General features: G+C 37.9%; 1 non-coding gene across 1 annotated transcript; it reads left to right on the forward strand.

The window, feature by feature from the left end:
- The first annotated feature begins 8,614 nt into the window (after positions 1-8,614).
- LOC149828544 (small nucleolar RNA R71) lies at positions 8,615-8,717 on the forward strand. Its single transcript, XR_016434476.1, has one exon. It is a non-coding gene; the product is annotated as a small nucleolar RNA R71 (small nucleolar RNA).
- The last annotated feature ends 9,758 nt before the right edge of the window (positions 8,718-18,475 follow it).

Raw genomic sequence — 18,475 nt, forward strand, 5'->3', positions numbered from 1 at the left:
ATTAAGACTATACTACCAAAGAATTTAAGACTCACCTAGGTAATGAAAAGACCTAATTGAAAAACACGACTTGCTAGAATTAAATGCTGCCCTAATTACTAAAACCTACTTAAATGACCACTAAAAACGGCTATGAGATAAAACCCTAATACATTGAACCTAGACACCTTCCTAACTCAACTAATGGCAATTAAGACTTTCTAAAAAAATCGACCTAGAGCTCAATAGGAGCTCTAATGGCTGCCGCCCCACCTTGGGGAAGAAGAAGATCCACACGAAAATAAAAAAATAAAATATAAATTAACAAAAAGCAATAAAACTAAATAACCACTATTTTGATAAAACTAAATTAGAAAATAATAAAAAGGACTCCTAATTACACAAATGCTAACAAGAACAGCACTATGATGGAATTAAAAACATGAAGAAAAGAAAACTTGATTTTTTGTAATTTTCTTCAATAGACTCAAAACACAAAAACAAAAAATGATTAAAACAATTAGTTAAATCAATCCTAAAATAATGAAATGACTAACACAAGTTTATGCTACTGTTAACATACTAAACACACAGTAAACCACACGACTTACCAATCTAAACACACTTTTAACCAAAATGCAAAGATCGACTAGAATATCTCTAGCCAGTTTTTTTTTTCAAAAATAAAATCAAAACAAGACACAAGCACAACCCACAAATAAAATGAATTAAAATGAACTTTTATAATTGGATTTTCAGCAGAAAAACTCAATACACATGCTGGACATAAAAAAAATCAAAACAAAGAAAAATATTTTTGTAAAAATCAAGAATCGGCTAGACATAGTCTAGCCGATTTTTAGATTTTTGCTTTTCAAGTGAAATCAAAAGCACAACTCACCACGCACCGACTAAGATGAATAAAAATGGATTTTTTTCTAAATGGGGTTTCAGTAGAACAGACCCAAGAACACCTATGAGAAATTTGAAGAATCGGCTAGATGAAGATCTAGCCGATTTTAATGAAAAAAATGAAAAATCTAAAAAAAATCGATTTCAATGAATCAAGCAAATGAATAAACCTAATCTAACGTGCTGGCCTATGCACGAAATCTAATCTAAGGTTGAAACGAAAAGAAAAATAAGAAACACTCAGAAAATAAGAAAAAGAAAACCACACACACTTCGGTTTTAGCTAGAAGAGAAGGAAGAAGAAGACCTACATCTTGGAAGATCCGACGACCGGGGGGATGAAGAAGAGCGGACCGTGGCTGGAGATGGGCGTCCTACACAGTTCGAGAATACTGTACTTCACCAAAAATGGCACCTTTGCAGCTGCTACACGTTGGAGATCCACCGACGATGGAATGTGAGCCGATTCTCGATCGGAGGATGTAGAAAGCCGGATGGAGGTAGGGTCGGCTCACCTTGGTGGTGTGTTTCGCACTCCCGCACAAGGTTAATGGTCTCCACCTCTGCTACACCTGCAAAAATACAGAAAAATGGTGAAACTACAGCAAGGAGAAAGAAAGAAATGGAAAGGAACAAAAGAGGGATCGAAAATATGCTTGAAAATCAAGCATAGATCGGTCTTCAATGGCCAAAACGTGTGGGAAGATGGAGAGGAAGGAGTTGCTGGAGTAGATTCACTGCAAGGGGCGTCCAAACACAGCCAAAGACGCCTAGGGTTCTTTAAAAAAAACTATTTATAGTTTTGACATTTTTCAGAAAGAAGGTTAAAAAAATAAAATTTGCTAGGCGCCACTTTTTGGGGGGTTTTCAGAAAAACTTCTTGAAATGGATATGGATAGGCGTGTGGGTTGGGTTTTGGGCTTTATAAGAGTTGATCCAAGGTCCAATTAACCTAATTGGGTCGGATATGGATCCGATCCACCTCGAAATCCGTGCCCAAACACTGAAATAGCCATAACTCTCTCATTTTAACTCCGATTTTTCTGAAATTCGAATCATAGCCCCTTACTATCAAAACACATCTAAACATGGGTTTATAACCTTAAACTTGATACAAAATGTATGAAAAACTTGTTTACATGATGTGCATTTCATGCATCATCAAATACCCCCTTGCTTGAATGTTTGTTAGTCCCTTAACAAACCCTGATTATGATATGCCACAGAGACAAAAATTGCTAAACATGAATGCATAATACTAACTCACTTTCGTAGGAATCACGGTTGCATTTAGCATATGCAACAAGCCCTTTAAACCCCTGGCTTACACTAGTGGACGAGTAAGGTCTCGTGAGGGTTTGCAGCGATGCTACCCACAAACATCAATGAAATGCGAGGATGATCTTTCAAAAATATTAGGCTCTTAAGAATGCAGTTGTAATAAATATTTCATGTAATTGACATTCTCAAAACAAGTTTAAAAATCTCATGCCACCACAGTAAAAATTCTTTTCCTTCACTTTTCTAATATTGTAGCTAGTTTATGATTTTTCTGTGAAAGTCAAGTATTCTCATGTTTTACTCATTTATTCTCACTTGTATATTTTCTGCACAGTAATGCACATATATGCCTAAGCAATGAAAATTTTCTCATTCAGCACATTCTTTTTCTTTCATTTTCACTCTTTTTTTTCCACTTTTGATTTCTTGCGCAATCTTCTCATCTGAGCACTATTTCGAATAGTCAGTTTTCGTGACCCGTGTAGCGAGCTTTGGGTCAGTGACTCCCATGCCGGCCGGCCTTAGGGCACTAGATACAAAGTATCCCTCGGACTTAATTGCTCAAGTCACTAAACTTTCTATTCTAGTAGTTTACGTATAGTCTTCCTCTCGTCCTGTGCAATGTCTCTATCTCTTAGGCTTTCTATGTAGTCCATGTAACAAGCTTTCGAACCGGTGGCTCCCAAACCAGCTGGCTTTGAGGCACCAGGTGTAAAACACCCTTCAGATTCTACTTACTCGAACTACAAAGGCCACAGATATCGACTTAGACAAGAAGATGATCTCCTTCGTTATCCTTTTCGTTAGAATACTCAAACACTTCATCTCGTGTCTGAGTTCCACTACTAAGATTCACGAAGACATCAACAACTAAACGTAGCTCTATTCTTTTAAACTCATTTTTCAAACACATCTTTTCATTGCTTATTTCTTTCACAAAACATACTGTGCATACTTATACAAAAGTGATTCAAAATTTTCTAACAATCAAATACTATCTTTTCTTTGAATTTTCTCATAAACAACTACTCTATTTGACTCAGTTCAGAAAATAAAAATTTTTCTATGGGGCTTAAAAATTTATAAACTGTTAGATTATGTCAAAAAACAATCATATATGCTACAACTTGTTCTCAAATGCCTACTTTAATTACCAGTCAGAAAAAAAATTTGAAATTTTTTTGTGCATGCATCTAAACCACCCCCATGCTTGAATGACACTGTCCCTAGTGGCATACAAATTAAGTAAAAATGTAATACAAATGCACACTAAAAGACACTAACAATAATATGGGAGAAAGGATAGATACAACCTGATTTGCTCTGAGCTTTTGAAGTTGAATTTCGTCTGATTTTTGAATTCTTTGAAAGCTCTACTCTGTACCTGGTAACTGATACACTAAGTGTTAAATTCATCATGCATATATCAAAACAAAAGTTAGCAAATGTGAAATGAAATATTGAATAAAGAAAAACTCTGAAATGGAAAACAAATTAATGTACATATGATACATCCCTCTGGTCGAATCCTCATGCCTTCGTGAGATGCACTATCTCACACTCACCATCTTGCAAGGTATCTGAAATGAATGGCTTCAGTCTTTGCCCATTTACCTTGAATGTACCTTGGGTCATAGGATCGAATAATGTCACTGCTCCGTGGGGAAATACTTCTTTCACAATGTAAGGGCCTGTTCATCTCGATCTCAACTTCCCTAGGAATAAATGCAAACGAGAATTGTATAGCCACACTTTCTGATTTGGCTCAAACACTTTTCTGACAATATGCTTATCATGAAATGCTTTCGTGCGATCTTTGTATAGTTTGGCATTCTCGTACGCATCATTCCTGAGTTCCTCTAATTCTGAGAGCTGCAATGCTCTCTCTTTGCCAGCCTGGGTGAGGTCAAAATTCAATTTCTTGATAGCCCAGTACGCTCTATGCTCTAGCTCGACAGGAAGATGGCATGCTTTCCCGAATACAAGGCGATACGGGGACATGCCAATGGGAGTCTTGAATGCAGTTCTATATGCCCAAAGTGCATCATCTAAACGCTGAGACCAATCCTTGCGGTCTGGGCGAACTGTCTTTTCTAAAATTTGCTTAATCTCTCTATTGGACACTTCAACCTGTCCACTAGTCTGCGGATGATACGGCGTGGTGAATCTATGATTGACAGAATATCTTCTCAGAAGAGAAGCTATCTGTACATTCCTAAAATGCTTGCCACCATCGCTAATCATTGCTCGTGGCACCCCAAAACGACTGAAAATGTTGTGCTTAATAAACTTAAGCACTACTCTATGATCATTGGTCTTGGTTGCCATAGCCTCGACCCACTTGGACACATAATCAACCGCCACCAGAATGTATAAATTTCTGAATGAAGGCGGAAATGGTCCCATGAAATCAATGCCCCAAACATAAAAAATCTCGACTATCAAAATCGGAAGCAAGGGCATCATGTCCCTCTTGGACATGTTCCCAATCTGCTGGCATCACAGGCATCGCCTACAGAACTCATGAGCATCCCTGTGGAGTGTGGGCCAATAAAATCCTGACTGCAAAACCTTTGCAGTCGTCTTCCTACTACTAAAATGCCCTCCACAGGCTAATGAATGGGAAAAATTCAGAATGGACTGGTACTCCTCCTCCGAAACATATCTCCTAATGATCTGGTCTGCACAGTATTTGAACAACTCTGGTTCATCCCAATAATAGTACCTCACCTGAGATAGGAATCTCTCACGCTCATTCTTGTTCCAATGCTCAGGTATCTGCCTCGAAACCAGATAGTTCACAATATCTGCAAACCAGGGTAACTGCGATGTACTGACTGACATGATCTGCTCGTTGGGGAAAGAATCACTGATCGGCCTCTGATCCTGCGTGGTCTCCACGATCAGTCTGGAAAGATGGTCTGCTACTACGTTTTCACTTCCCTTCTTATCTCGAATCTCGAGATCAAACTCCTGTAGTAGAAGAACCCAACGAATCAATCTCGGTTTGGTGTCTTTCTTATTCAACAAATATTTCAATGCAGAATGATTAGAATAGACAACCACCTTCGAACCGAGTAAATAGGACCTGAATTTATCCAATGCGAAAACTACCGCAAGTAGCTCCTTCTCTGTCGTAGTATAATTCATCTGAGCATCAGATAGAGTTCTACTCGCATAGTAGATCACATAGGGCTTCCTATCAATGCGTTGTCCTAAAATGGCCGCCATAGCGTAATCAGACGCATCGCACATAATCTCAAATGGGAGAGTCCAATCCGGCGGTCTAAAAATGGGTGCAGTAATCAAGGTCTCTTTGAGAATCTCAAAGGCCTTCATACAATCCTCACCGAAAACAAAGGGCTGGTCTTTCTCCAATAAAGTGCAAAGCGGTAGAGAGATTTTGCTGAAATCTTTTATGAACCTCCTGTAAAATCCCGCATGCCCTAAAAATGATCGAATCTGCCTCACAGAGGCGGGTGGAGTCAAACGGGAAATGGATTCCACCTTCGCTCTGTCAACCTCAATACCACGCTTGGACACAATGTGTCCTAGCACAATCCCCTCCTGGACCATAAAATGGCTCTTTTCCCAACTCAGGACGAGATTGGTCTCCGCACACCTACTCAGTACTCGAGCAAGTTTTTGGAGGCAATCTTCAAAAGAAGAGCCATACACTGAAAAGTCGTCCATAAAAACTTCCATCACATCATCAATCATGTCTGAGAAGATAGCAAGCATGCACCTCTGAAAAGTAGCTGGGGCATTACAGAGCCCAAAAGGCATACGTCTAAACGCGAAGGTGCCATAAGGACATGTAAATGTGGTCTTCTCCTGGTCATCAGGATGGACAGCTACCTGATTGTATCCTTAATATCCATCTAGAAAGCAGTAGTAGCTCTGCCCTGCGAGTCTTTCTAAGATCTGATCAATGAATGGCAATGGGAAATGATCTTTCCTAGTTGCCACATTCAGCTTCCTATAATCGATGCAGACTCGCCATCCTGTAGTGGTCCTCATCAGAATTCTCTCACCCTTCTCGTTCTCAACCATAGTGAGTCCTGACTTCTTTGGCACAACCTGAATCGGACTGACCCACTGGCTATCAGAAATAGGGCAAATGATTCCGGCATCCAACCACTTCACTACCTCTTTCTTTACCACTTCCTTCATGTTGGGATTTAGCCTTCTCTGCATATCCCTAAATGGCTTGACTTCCTCATCACAATGGATCCTATGCATGCAGAATGAATGATCAATCCCCTTCAGATCAGCAACTCCCCAGCCAATCGCTGCCTTGTGCTCTCGAAGAATAGTCAGCACTCTCTGTTCCTGCTCCTCAGTGAGCAAGGACGAGATGATCACAGACAGAGTCTCATCATCTCCGAGATAAGCATACTTGAGTGAATCTGGTAAGGGCTTCAGCTCAAGTTTCGGAGGTGATTCGATCGAAGATTTGGCGGGGGTCTTCGCAAGTGGTGGAAGAGGCTCCCTGACCGCTCCCCAAGGTGGTCTCTCTGACGACACTCTAGACACATTTACACTATCTACACTACTATTCTTCTCTATATGGTACAGATCTAAAGAATCCTCAATAATGTACAACTCGGGCTGCTCTTCCACTAACTCCTGTGCAATGTCTACATGAAAGCAGTCCATGTCTCCCGCTGGTCCCATCGCGGCATTGAAAATATTCAGCTTGACTTTCCAATTGCCGATCGAGAGATCCATGGCTCCGGTTCTACAATTGATGCACGCATTGGCAGTCGCCAAGAATGGTCTGCCTAAAATGATCGGAGTCTGGTGTTGGCTGTCTACTCCTTCCATATCAAGAATAATGAAATTGATTGGAAAATAAAAGTCATCCACCTTAACTAGCATGTCCTCCAAGACACCTCTCGGTACCTTGACGGAACGATCTGCCAGCTGCAGTGTAATCGGAGTCGATCTCATCTCTTCTAGCCCGAAAGAATCAAAGAAATATCCGGGTAGAATGTTCACGCTTGCTCCAAGATCGAGCAATGCACGTTCTATCCGGATGTTCCCTATAGTACACGCAATGATAGGGGCTCCAGGGTCCTTGAGCTTTGGTGGTGTCCGATGCTGAAGTACTGAACTCACCTGCTCAGTTAGATGGACCCGGTTAGGAACTCGCTCTCTAGATTTCCTCTTCTGCGTACATAGCTCCTTCAGGAATTTGGCATACGCCGGCACCTGCTGAATCGCATCAAGCAAAGTTAGGTTGATCTGCACATGCTTGAAGATGTCAAGCATGTCCTGGATCTTCTCACCTTGCTTTCCTCTATATCCGGGAGACTCTAATGCTTTGGGATAGGGTGGTGGGGGAATATACTCTGTTGGCTCCTCTTCTTTGTGAGAAGGCTCACTCCTATCCTTCTTCTTCTCTGAGGATAAAGATGATGATGGAGATGGGGATGATGGCTGAGCCGACGTAGGTGAAACAATGGTCTCTGGCTCCTCTATCCTCTCTCTACTCTCTCGCTCTCTACTCTCGACGTGATACTCACGTCTACTCCTCAAGGCCATAACTGATTTAGCCTGCTGCTGTGTCTCAGTATGAAATAGGCCTCCAGTCATCTGGTCCTTACCCTTCGGGTTCATGACAGCCTGACTCGGCAATGTACCCTCGGGTCTCCTACTAATAGCCTCAGCTAACTGTCCCATTTGCGATTCTAACTTCGCAATGGACTGCGTATGCGAGCTCAAAATCTGGCTACACTTCTCGAAGGTGTTCTGATTAGAGGTTTTCACCTCTTGGAATGCCTGGAGAAGTCTCTCCTCAAAAGATGTCTGTGGGGCAGACTCCTGCTGAATCGGGGGAGTGACAGAAGAAGAAGAAGACTGAGAATAGTTCGGTCTTTGAAATGACTGAGTAAAAGATGGCTGCCGAACTGGCTGAGAGGGTGTAGGCATCTGCGTGGAAGACTGTGGATTCTTCCATGAAAAATTAGGATGGTTACGCCAACCCGGATTATATGTCGATGAAAATGGGTTATTCGGCGGTCTGACGTAACCCTGAGCTGCCTGAACTTGTTCTTGAACAAATTCAGGGTACTGAGCTACCGAAGGGCACTCAGTGATCTCGTGTGCCGGACTGGCACAAAGAGTACACACCTGCTGTGTAGTGGATGGTTCTGAGAGAAGCTGGTCCAGCTTCTGAGCAATCATGTCTACCTTGCACTGTAGTGCAGTAGATGGACCAATCTCAAGAACACCAGCTTTCTTCTGAATGCTGGGTGTGGCTCTATCAGAATGAGAGCTCGAAGCATGGTGGAGTGAATTCTCGGCCAATGTATCAAATAGCCTCCATGCTTCGTCCTCGCTCTTCAGCATGAATGTCCCTCCACATGAAGAGTCGATCATCTGACGATTCTTGTCAGACAATCCATCATAGAAGCTCTGCACCAGTTGTCATTTCGGCACCTGATGATGGGGACATTTCCTGAGGAGATCCTTCATTCTCTCCCAGGTCTCATGAAAGCGCTCACCATCTAGCTCTGAAAAGCTAGTGATGGCTCCACGATATTGGTTCGTACAACCAATGGGAAAATATTTCCAAAGAAACTCCTGTTGCAATTGATCCCATGACTCTATTTCTACAGAATCTAAGGATTTTAGCCAATACTTGGCTTTGTCCTTCAATGAAAAGGGGAATAGAGTCAACCTTAAAGCATCATCATCGAAATTCTGTATCTTAACAGTAGAACAAATTTCGAGGAATTCATCTAAATGTCGGTAGGGATCCTCATGACTAAGGCCATAAAAGGATGGAAGCATCTGAATAATGCTGGCCTTAATCTCATAATGCGGCGCTCCTACATCGGGTCTCCGAATGCAGGATGCCTGCACATAATCTGTGGGAATGAAGTATTCCCGTAGAGGGCGTGAAAGAACTGGGGGTGGAGGTGGAGGATCCATGTCAGCCATTGTTGCCGAACTTCGATGAGAATGTAAAATTCTCTCTGGGTTGTCAACAAATGGGTGTAATGGGGTTCCTAGACCTCGTCGCCCCTGCATACACTGGTACTAAGACCAGATGTAAGCAAACGACCTAAATCTAAAAATAAAAAAAAAATAAACTAACATAGGTACTAAAATGTAAATAACACAAAATAAACAACTACTAAACAAATATGCTAAACTAATTATGTCAGGATGATCTAACTAAGTAAATGAAATAACAAATTAAACTACTCTAAAGTACTGAAAAGACAAATACAGGAAATCACAAACTAAGTTTTTCTAAAACCCACCTGTCTAATCGCTCCTTGCAGAATGAATTTCAAGTGAATCCTAGAAAGAACAGAATGTGAATCCTATATTTACTAACTATGTTAATCCTATATTCACTTACTAAACCTACTAACTAAAAATAAAACAACTAATTAACTAACTAAAACAAATTAATAAATCAAACTCTAAGAAATAAAGTAATTAATTCGCCGTTCCCCGGCAACGGCGCCAAAATTTGTTTGATATTTTGAAATGATCTTTTTAAAATAATTATTTTCAATAAACTTTGGAAAATCGTCAACCACAAATATAAAAACCGACTTTCCACAAAGTGGTAAGTACGGGTCGAATCCTCAGGGAACAGGAGTTAATCAAGATATTTCTAGAAAATTTAATTTATTAATGACAATTGTCAATCTACAATTATGAAACTAATACAAATACACTTAATCACTAAAATGAAAATAAACAAGCAACTACTTCTTCTGCTCCACACCAAGGGTATTTCCGTCTTTTTGCCAATTATTCGCTCCTCACACTTGGAAGATAACCCTGGAAACTAAATATGATTTACAACCTAAAAATGCAGAAAAATACCGAGTTAGTATTCTATTCTAATAATGCAAACAGTAACTAATACTAATTCTAATTTTACGAAAATAATAAAACAAATGCTACTTATCAAACAAAAATTATATAAAATACTAAACTAATTCTAAAATTAACCAAATTACTTCTACTAATGCTGTATGATGATTATGCAACTCCTAAAATGCAGCAACTAATGAAAACAGGCCTAAAATGCCGAATCTAAGGAAATTACGAAAATGCCCCTAACTAGTGCAAAATAGCTTTCTGACAGGTTATCGGAAAACCACTATTTGACAGAGAAAACGAGGTCCGATTTTCCCGAAATTTATTCTGTTCTGCAACTGACAGATTAAACAATCTGACTGTTTTTACAGAATGAAAAAACGATATCTGGAACTCCAGATATAAGCGTTTCAAATCTGGGAAAAATCAGGATATCGACAGTCCTGTAATTTGAAATCCAGAAAAAGCGGTTTTCGCAAAACGCTTAAAAATCAGACAAAATCAACTCCGAATGAGCTGAAATTTGGTCTGCAGTCAAATAACACGTCAATCAAGTGAATAGACTAAATTTTTTTGGAAAACACAGATTTTTTGCACAGAAAATAATGCTAGTGCGACAGGGCAAAAATCTGGTTTTTATTTGAGTGCACTATTCACTATGTGAACTATTTTACCCACTAAGAATGTAATCTACATGCAATACAAACTTAATTAATTCTATATAACTGATTATATGCAGATGCTAACTATAATAAAGCTAAATGAACTCTACACGAAATATGACATGTGTGTTATGACTATGCACTAAATGAAATACTAATGCAATTACAATCGAAACACTAAATAATGTAGTTAAATATATGACTAAATGATGTACCAACTATAAACTAACTACACTATACTAACTAACTAATCAACAAACGATAAACTAACAAACACCCATCAAATCAACAATTATAAATTTTAGCTAAACAATTAAAGAAATAACTACATTAGCTAATCTAAAATCGCTATGATTTAAATAAATAAATAAATAAAAAATTATGGGACTAAAATGGAACAATAGGACACGGGTTCGACTAGGACTAGGGTCGGTTGACTTCAATGGACTCGGTTTAGCCTTAGCTAAGGTTGGGTTAACTTGGCTAAAGTTGACTCAACCTCGGTTTGGTCTTGACTTGGGTAGGCTCGAGCTATGTTTGACTCGACTCAGACTAGTGTGGACTCGGCTAGATTTGGCCGAACTAGTTGGGTTCGGTTTTGGGGTTGACTTAGTCAACTAGGGTCGGGTTGTGTTTGACTTGGGCTAGGGTTCAAGTTGACTTGGACACAAGGCACACCTAACTAAGTCAACTAGGTTAACTCGGTTAGGGTAGGTTTCAATAGGTGGACTAAGGTTGACTCGACCTGGGTGTGGTCTAGACTTAGGTTTGACTCACTTAACTTGGGTCAATTAAAGTAGCACCTTATTAACTCACCTACAATTACTTCAGAGTTGCCGATTTTAATGAAGGAGGTTAGGAAAATAAAGTAATGATTATCAATGCTCAACATGGAAATGCTTTGGATTCTCCAAAAACCGCCCCACTTAATGAGGGAGTTACTCTCCTTAATTGTATTTAAACTCTCACTTTGGAAAATGAAAAGTCCAACTTAGAAGAAAACCCCACGATTTTTGCTTTCCCAACTTGAGTAAAGAGCATTTATTCCTTTCTGAAAATCGTGGAACTTAAATTGGAATTTTAATTTAATTTCAAAAACACTTTCCAAGATCAAAGAGTAACTCCTACTTTAATGCACATTCAAAATTTAATTCCTCCTTAAATATCCCACACGATTTTTGGGGAATCCACTCTTTCCAAAAACTTTTTAAATGCAATTACCTTAATGGCCTCCCCTCTCAAAATCGCCAACTCTAAATTAAGACTATACTACCAAAGAATTTAAGACTCACCTAGGTAATGAAAAGACCTAATTGAAAAACACGACTTGCTAGAATTAAATGCTGCCCTAATTACTAAAACCTACTTAAATGACCACTAAAAACGGCTATGAGATAAAACCCTAATACATTGAACCTAGACACCTTCCTAACTCAACTAATGGCAATTAAGACTTTCTAAAAAAATCGACCTAGAGCTCAATAGGAGCTCTAATGGCTGCCGCCCCACCTTGGGGAAGAAGAAGATCCACACGAAAATAAAAAAATAAAATATAAATTAACAAAAAGCAATAAAACTAAATAACCACTATTTTGATAAAACTAAATTAGAAAATAATAAAAAGGACTCCTAATTACACAAATGCTAACAAGAACAGCACTATGATGGAATTAAAAACATGAAGAAAAGAAAACTTGATTTTTTGTAATTTTCTTCAATAGACTCAAAACACAAAAACAAAAAATGATTAAAACAATTAGTTAAATCAATCCTAAAATAATGAAATGACTAACACAAGTTTATGCTACTGTTAACATACTAAACACACAGTAAACCACACGACTTACCAATCTAAACACACTTTTAACCAAAATGCAAAGATCGACTAGAATATCTCTAGCCAGTTTTTTTTTTCAAAAACAAAATCAAAACAAGACACAAGCACAACCCACAAATAAAATGAATTAAAATGAACTTTTATAATTGGATTTTCAGCAGAAAAACTCAATACACATGCTGGACATAAAAAAAATCAAAACAAAGAAAAATATTTTTGTAAAAATCAAGAATCGGCTAGACATAGTCTAGCCGATTTTTAGATTTTTGCTTTTCAAGTGAAATCAAAAGCACAACTCACCACGCACCGACTAAGATGAATAAAAATGGATTTTTTTCTAAATGGGGTTTCAGTAGAACAGACCCAAGAACACCTATGAGAAATTTGAAGAATCGGCTAGATGAAGATCTAGCCGATTTTAATGAAAAAAAAAATGAAAAATGTAAAAAAAATCGATTTCAATGAATCAAGCAAACAAATAAACCTAATCTAACGTGCTGGCCTATGCACGAAATCTAATCTAAGGTTGAAACGAAAAGAAAAACAAGAAACACTCAGAAAATAAGAAAAAGAAAACCACACACACTGCAGTTTTAGCTAGAAGAGAAGGAAGAAGAAGACCTACCTCTTGGAAGATCCGACGACCCGGGGGATGAAAAAGAGCGGATCGTGGCTGGAGATGGACGTCCTACACAGTTCGAGAATACTGTACTTCACCAAAAACGGCACCTTTGCAGCTGCTACACGTTGGAGATCCACCGACGATGGAATGTGAGCCGATTCTCGATCGGAGGATGTAGAAAGTCGGATGGAGGTAGGGCCGGCTCTCCTTGGTGGTGCCGCACAAGGTTAATGGTCTCCACCTCTGCTACACCTGCAAAAATACAGAAAAATGGTGAAACTACAGCAAGGAGAAAGAAAGAAATGGAAAGGAACAAAAGAGGGATCGAAAATATGCTTGAAAATCAAGCATAGATCGGTCTTCAATGGCCAAAACGTGTAGGAAGATGGAGAGGAAGGAGTTGCTGGAGTAGATTCACTGCAAGGGGCGTCCAAACACAGCCAAAGACGCCTAGGGTTCTTTAAAAAAAACTATTTATAGTTTTGACATTTTTCAGAAAGAAGGTTAAAAAAATAAAATTTGCTAGGCGCCACTTTCTGGGGGGTTTTCAGAAAAACTTCTTGAAATGGATATGGATAGGCGTGTGGGTTGGGTTTTGGGCTTTCTAAGAGTGGATCCAAGGTCTAATTAACCTAATTGGGTCGGATATGGATCCGTTCCACCTCGAAATCCGTGCCCAAACACTGAAATAGCCATAACTCTCTCATTTTAACTCCGATTTTTCTGAAATTCGAACCATAGCCCCTTACTATCAAAACACATCTAAACATGGGTTTAAATTAAAACCTTAAACTTGATACAAAATGTATGAAAAACTTGTTTACATGATGTGCATTTCATGCATCATCACTGCACAGTCTTTGTTATTGTAGTAAAGGAAAATTCCTAGTGTCATAAACTTGCCATGACAGGTCCTCATTGCGATACCTCTGTGTGATTTGCATTTGCCCATGCCTTGGGTACAATTAACATTTTTCTGGAATTCGGCATTCTAGGTACTGTTTGAATCTGTTAGCATTCATTAGCCTCATATCTAGTCATGCATGCAGGAGTCACTTAAGATCCATTGGCCATGCTCGTGCGATTCATATGTTGGGTTCATTGGCTGTGGTTTTAGTCCATCAATCTGTTTGTTTTGATCCTTCTGTTAAACATATTAGGCTATTCATGATTCACTTGGATTCAATATCCCCTCTCTGCACGTTGTAGCTTTGTGAATCCTGTTTCAATAGACACTCTCTGCATCAATTATGTTCTGCATCATGTTACACTCATAAATTGTTCACATGCATTACATATGGCTATTTTTTTTTCTCTTTTTTTTGTTTTTTTGTACCCTGCTACTTATTGCTCAGTTGACAAGGCCACCACAAATCCCTCTCCCACTTGTTTAATTGTTGATTCCCCTTCCTGGGTGCATGCCAATGTAGAGGTGAGAATCAAAACTGGTGAACACCGCTCTGCGGTTGTCCATAATCATAATTAAGCAGAAAAGGCGCTTTTGTATATTTCCTTTTTCTTCAGATGGAAGGCATGATGCGCTCAAAGGCAAAAAGCAATAAGTTTTCTTTTGCCTTATTAAAAGATGAAATTTTTGCCCCTTTGTCTTACTGTCATGGAATTCATTAGCATACTTTTGCAGTGATCATCTAGTTGAAACTCTAGCAGAGGCCAACACACCTTATTGGTGTCCTTCCACTGCATTTTCTTTCTTTTTTTTGCTGATCTGGAGGCATAAATATCAGTTACAAGAAGATACAGGCCTGCGACCTCTTGCACTAATTAGTGCTCAATTTCAGGAAGTCATCTATTGGTAAGTTGTAATACCCAAAATTTTTAATGATTTATAAATTCTGAAGAAAATTCAAGTTTTAATTTTTATTTATTCTGAATGTGAATTATAGTGTTAAAACCCTTATTTTTATGGTTAGTATTGTTCAAAGTAAAGATCTGAATATATATTTAAAATCCTGATAAAATTTTGTTGAGGCTTGTTCAAAAATCAGAATTCAGGGACATTCTAGTCATTAATCAAATTGTCAAAGGGTAGCTTAGTAATTCGCCAATTCAGTGGCATTTTTCGGTAAAATACCCAACTATATAAGGTCAAAATAGTAATCTTTCTTTTAGGATATTTTCAGGGAATTAATAAAATTGTCAGGGACGAAAATGGTAATTTACCATTTTCAATGGCAGGCTATGTAATTTATTGAACCACAGAAGGACACTCAAGTAATTCTAAATCTCCTATGGCATTTCTGAAAGATGGAATTGAGCCAAGGTTAACTTGGGTATTAAAAAGTAGCAAATTGAATAAAATATATTAATTTATAATATTTTAATCTCAGACCATGGTTTTAGAAAAACCACTGGCCCAAAACCATGGACAGGCCATGGTTTTCCAAAACCATGGGAGGACAAGTGTCACTCCTCAGTGAGGAGGTGACACTAAGCCTCTCTCTCTCTTTGACACTTGTCAGAAGAATGACAAGTGTCATTCAAAAATTAATTTTTTATTTACTTTGGTGACAAATGTCACCAAAGTGGGCCCCACAAGGGGGGGGCGACCTCCCTTCTCTCTCCTATAAATACCCCTCACCCCCTCTCTCTCTACTCAAGTTCAAAACCCTCCCTTCTCTCTCTAAGCTCTCTCTCTCCTACTTTCTCTCTCTACCTTTGATTTTCTCTCTCTAACTTTTAAACCAAAACCTCCGTAGAATCTCAGATTTTTTCTGAGAAACCTCTTCTAGCCCTTTTCCTCTTTCTTTTAGCAAAGTCCGTTCTTCTGCAAGAAGCTCCGTCAGATCAGAAACAGCCTCAGAAGCACTACCTGCAGGAGTTCTGCTAAACTTAGCAGAAAAGTCAGATTTGGATAGCGGAAGCGCTGCTCAAATCAACTAAACAAGGTTAGTATTCAAGAACCATCTTCTGAATTCAAATTCTCCTTCTAAACCCCAATTCTACTTTGTGTGGATTTAAATTTTGACAATTTTGTCAAAATTTAATCCAACCCAGCCTCTACGCAAGGGAAGTTCTGTTCAAATTTTTCTAAATATTTTTAAGTATTCCAAACTACTTTAGCAGTAGTTCTGGCAAAAATTTTATAAAAGACTTTTGAAAAATTAAGTTTTTATAGCAGGAGTTCTGTCAAAATGATTTAAAGATTTTTGAAAAAAGTAGAATTAGTATAGCAGTAATTCTGACCAAATTTTTAAATAATTTCTAAAGATTAATTATTTTAATCAGAATTTTGGCAAAAGCTTTTCAGATAGTTTAGAAAATTTTAGTAGAAGATATATCAAAATTTTTATAATTATTTCAGAAAAAAATTGATTTTTATAAAAGAAATTTTGTTAAAATTTTTCAAAAATCCTTTTAAATATTTAAATCAAAATTTTTGAAAAACCTTTATAAAAATATTTGTGACGCAAAGTCATGTTCGAATTCTTACAACTCGAATTCAAGTTCAAACCTTTTTTCGAACATTTGAGTTATTACAGAGGAAACTCTGTGAAAATTCTTATAAAAGTTTTAAAGTCAATTACAAATAAATTTTTTTAGATTTTTAATAATTTCTTCAAAAGATACTTCTTTAAATCATAGGGCAAATACTACTCAAAATTTGATATAAAAATATTAACTAATATAATGAATTCTATCAGATTAAATCAAAGCACAGGCGCTTTATCCTATCGAAATCCAAGTAAGTTATTCTATCAAAATCTTATAATTTTATATTAGACATGCTTTTGATTCATGTTTTTGATTCATGCATGATTATCTAAATTTGATTTATGATCAAATGCATATTTCAATATCTGCATATTTCAATTTCAAATCTTATGATTTTAAATCGAATACTATGGTTAAGACATTGATGATATTGATAAATAGAAGAATTTTGTATAGCATGTTGATTTTTGAAAGATTTTATTGCTGCATGAGTCATGTCTACACAAACTTAATTCTCGCCTTCACAGGCGAATGCTCGTTGTGATAGAGCAAAATTCTGGATGGGCTGGATACATATGAACTGTGTTTATTTGAAAGGAATGATTTGGCTATTGAGCCTAGTTTTTGAAAAGATGAAAAGTCCTATAAAAGAATCCTTCAAGCCCATCTAGGTTTAGCCTACCCTGGAAGGGGTAGTGGTACAACCAGGAGTGACATTGTGAAGATGATGATTGTTGGGAGCGATAGATTCCCTGGACCTCCTGTCACTCGGGTTGAGGAGGTCGAGACATCGGGTCTCAAGGCTGCCGCATGCCAGTGGATGCATCCAACTCTCCTTGTTTGCTCGCCATTGCTGAGAATCTTCCCGGTCGTTGACCGCTCGCATGGGAGCCCGTTTCACTCAGGTATCCGGGTAATCCACAATAGAATAATATACCCCCGGAATACTTAGTTTGAGATCGGAGTACTCTCCACCGTACCAGGAGGGCGTTAATATCGAAACAATGACCTCTTTCTTTCACAGAATTTGATCTGAGATTATGCATTATTTTAAATTGTTTTTAATTGCCTTATTTTGCATAATTGTTCTTGAATAAATGCATTTTGATTTGTAAATTATTGAAATCATGCTTAATATTTGAATTGTATGGTTTTGATTAATGACTTACTTGGCTATCATAAGTCTAACCCTGTTTTATGGGGATTTCAGGTTCAAATATGGAATAGGAAATCTTACAATGGATGTTGGACAAGTGTGGCATCGAAGAATCCAGATTCCCAAGATCCTGAGATTAATTTAGGATTTATTTTAAATTTAATCCTAAATGTTTTTCATTTTTGAACCTTGTGAAAAGACTATGTATATAATGTTGATATAAATTATTGTTGTTTTTATTGTTAATTGGAATGTGACGTGCCTGAGGTTTAGGAAACCGAAAATCAAAAATTATTTCCGCTGTTAAAAAAAAAAAAAAAAAAAAAATCTGCATTTTTAAAGGTTTTAAAACCCCGGGGCGTTACAGTTGGTATCAGAGCAGAGTTTTGGGAAATCTGGTTCGAGATCCACCTTGTTCATACATTACACTGTAAGTATGTACTTTAGATTTTTATTTTATTATTATTGTTAAATCATTATTCTTCTTATAGATGACTCCTCAAGATCTGGTCAATATCATTAAAGAACTTGTCAAGGATGTTCAAAAGCTAGAAGAATCACAGACAGTACAAAAACGGCTGGTGGATAATTTAGAAAATCAAGTTCTAAGTCTTACAAAAGAAAAAGAAAACTTAGAAAAATGTCATAGGTGTTTACAGACCCATTTATCACAACCTTGCCCACTGGAATTGGAAGAATGTTTATTTTGTGGAGAAGTTGGGCAT

Source organism: Nuphar pumila, chromosome 9 (genome assembly GCF_984573655.1).
Source record: "Nuphar pumila chromosome 9, dmNupPumi1.hap1.1, whole genome shotgun sequence".
In the NCBI taxonomy this organism is placed as follows: domain Eukaryota; kingdom Viridiplantae; phylum Streptophyta; class Magnoliopsida; order Nymphaeales; family Nymphaeaceae; genus Nuphar; species Nuphar pumila.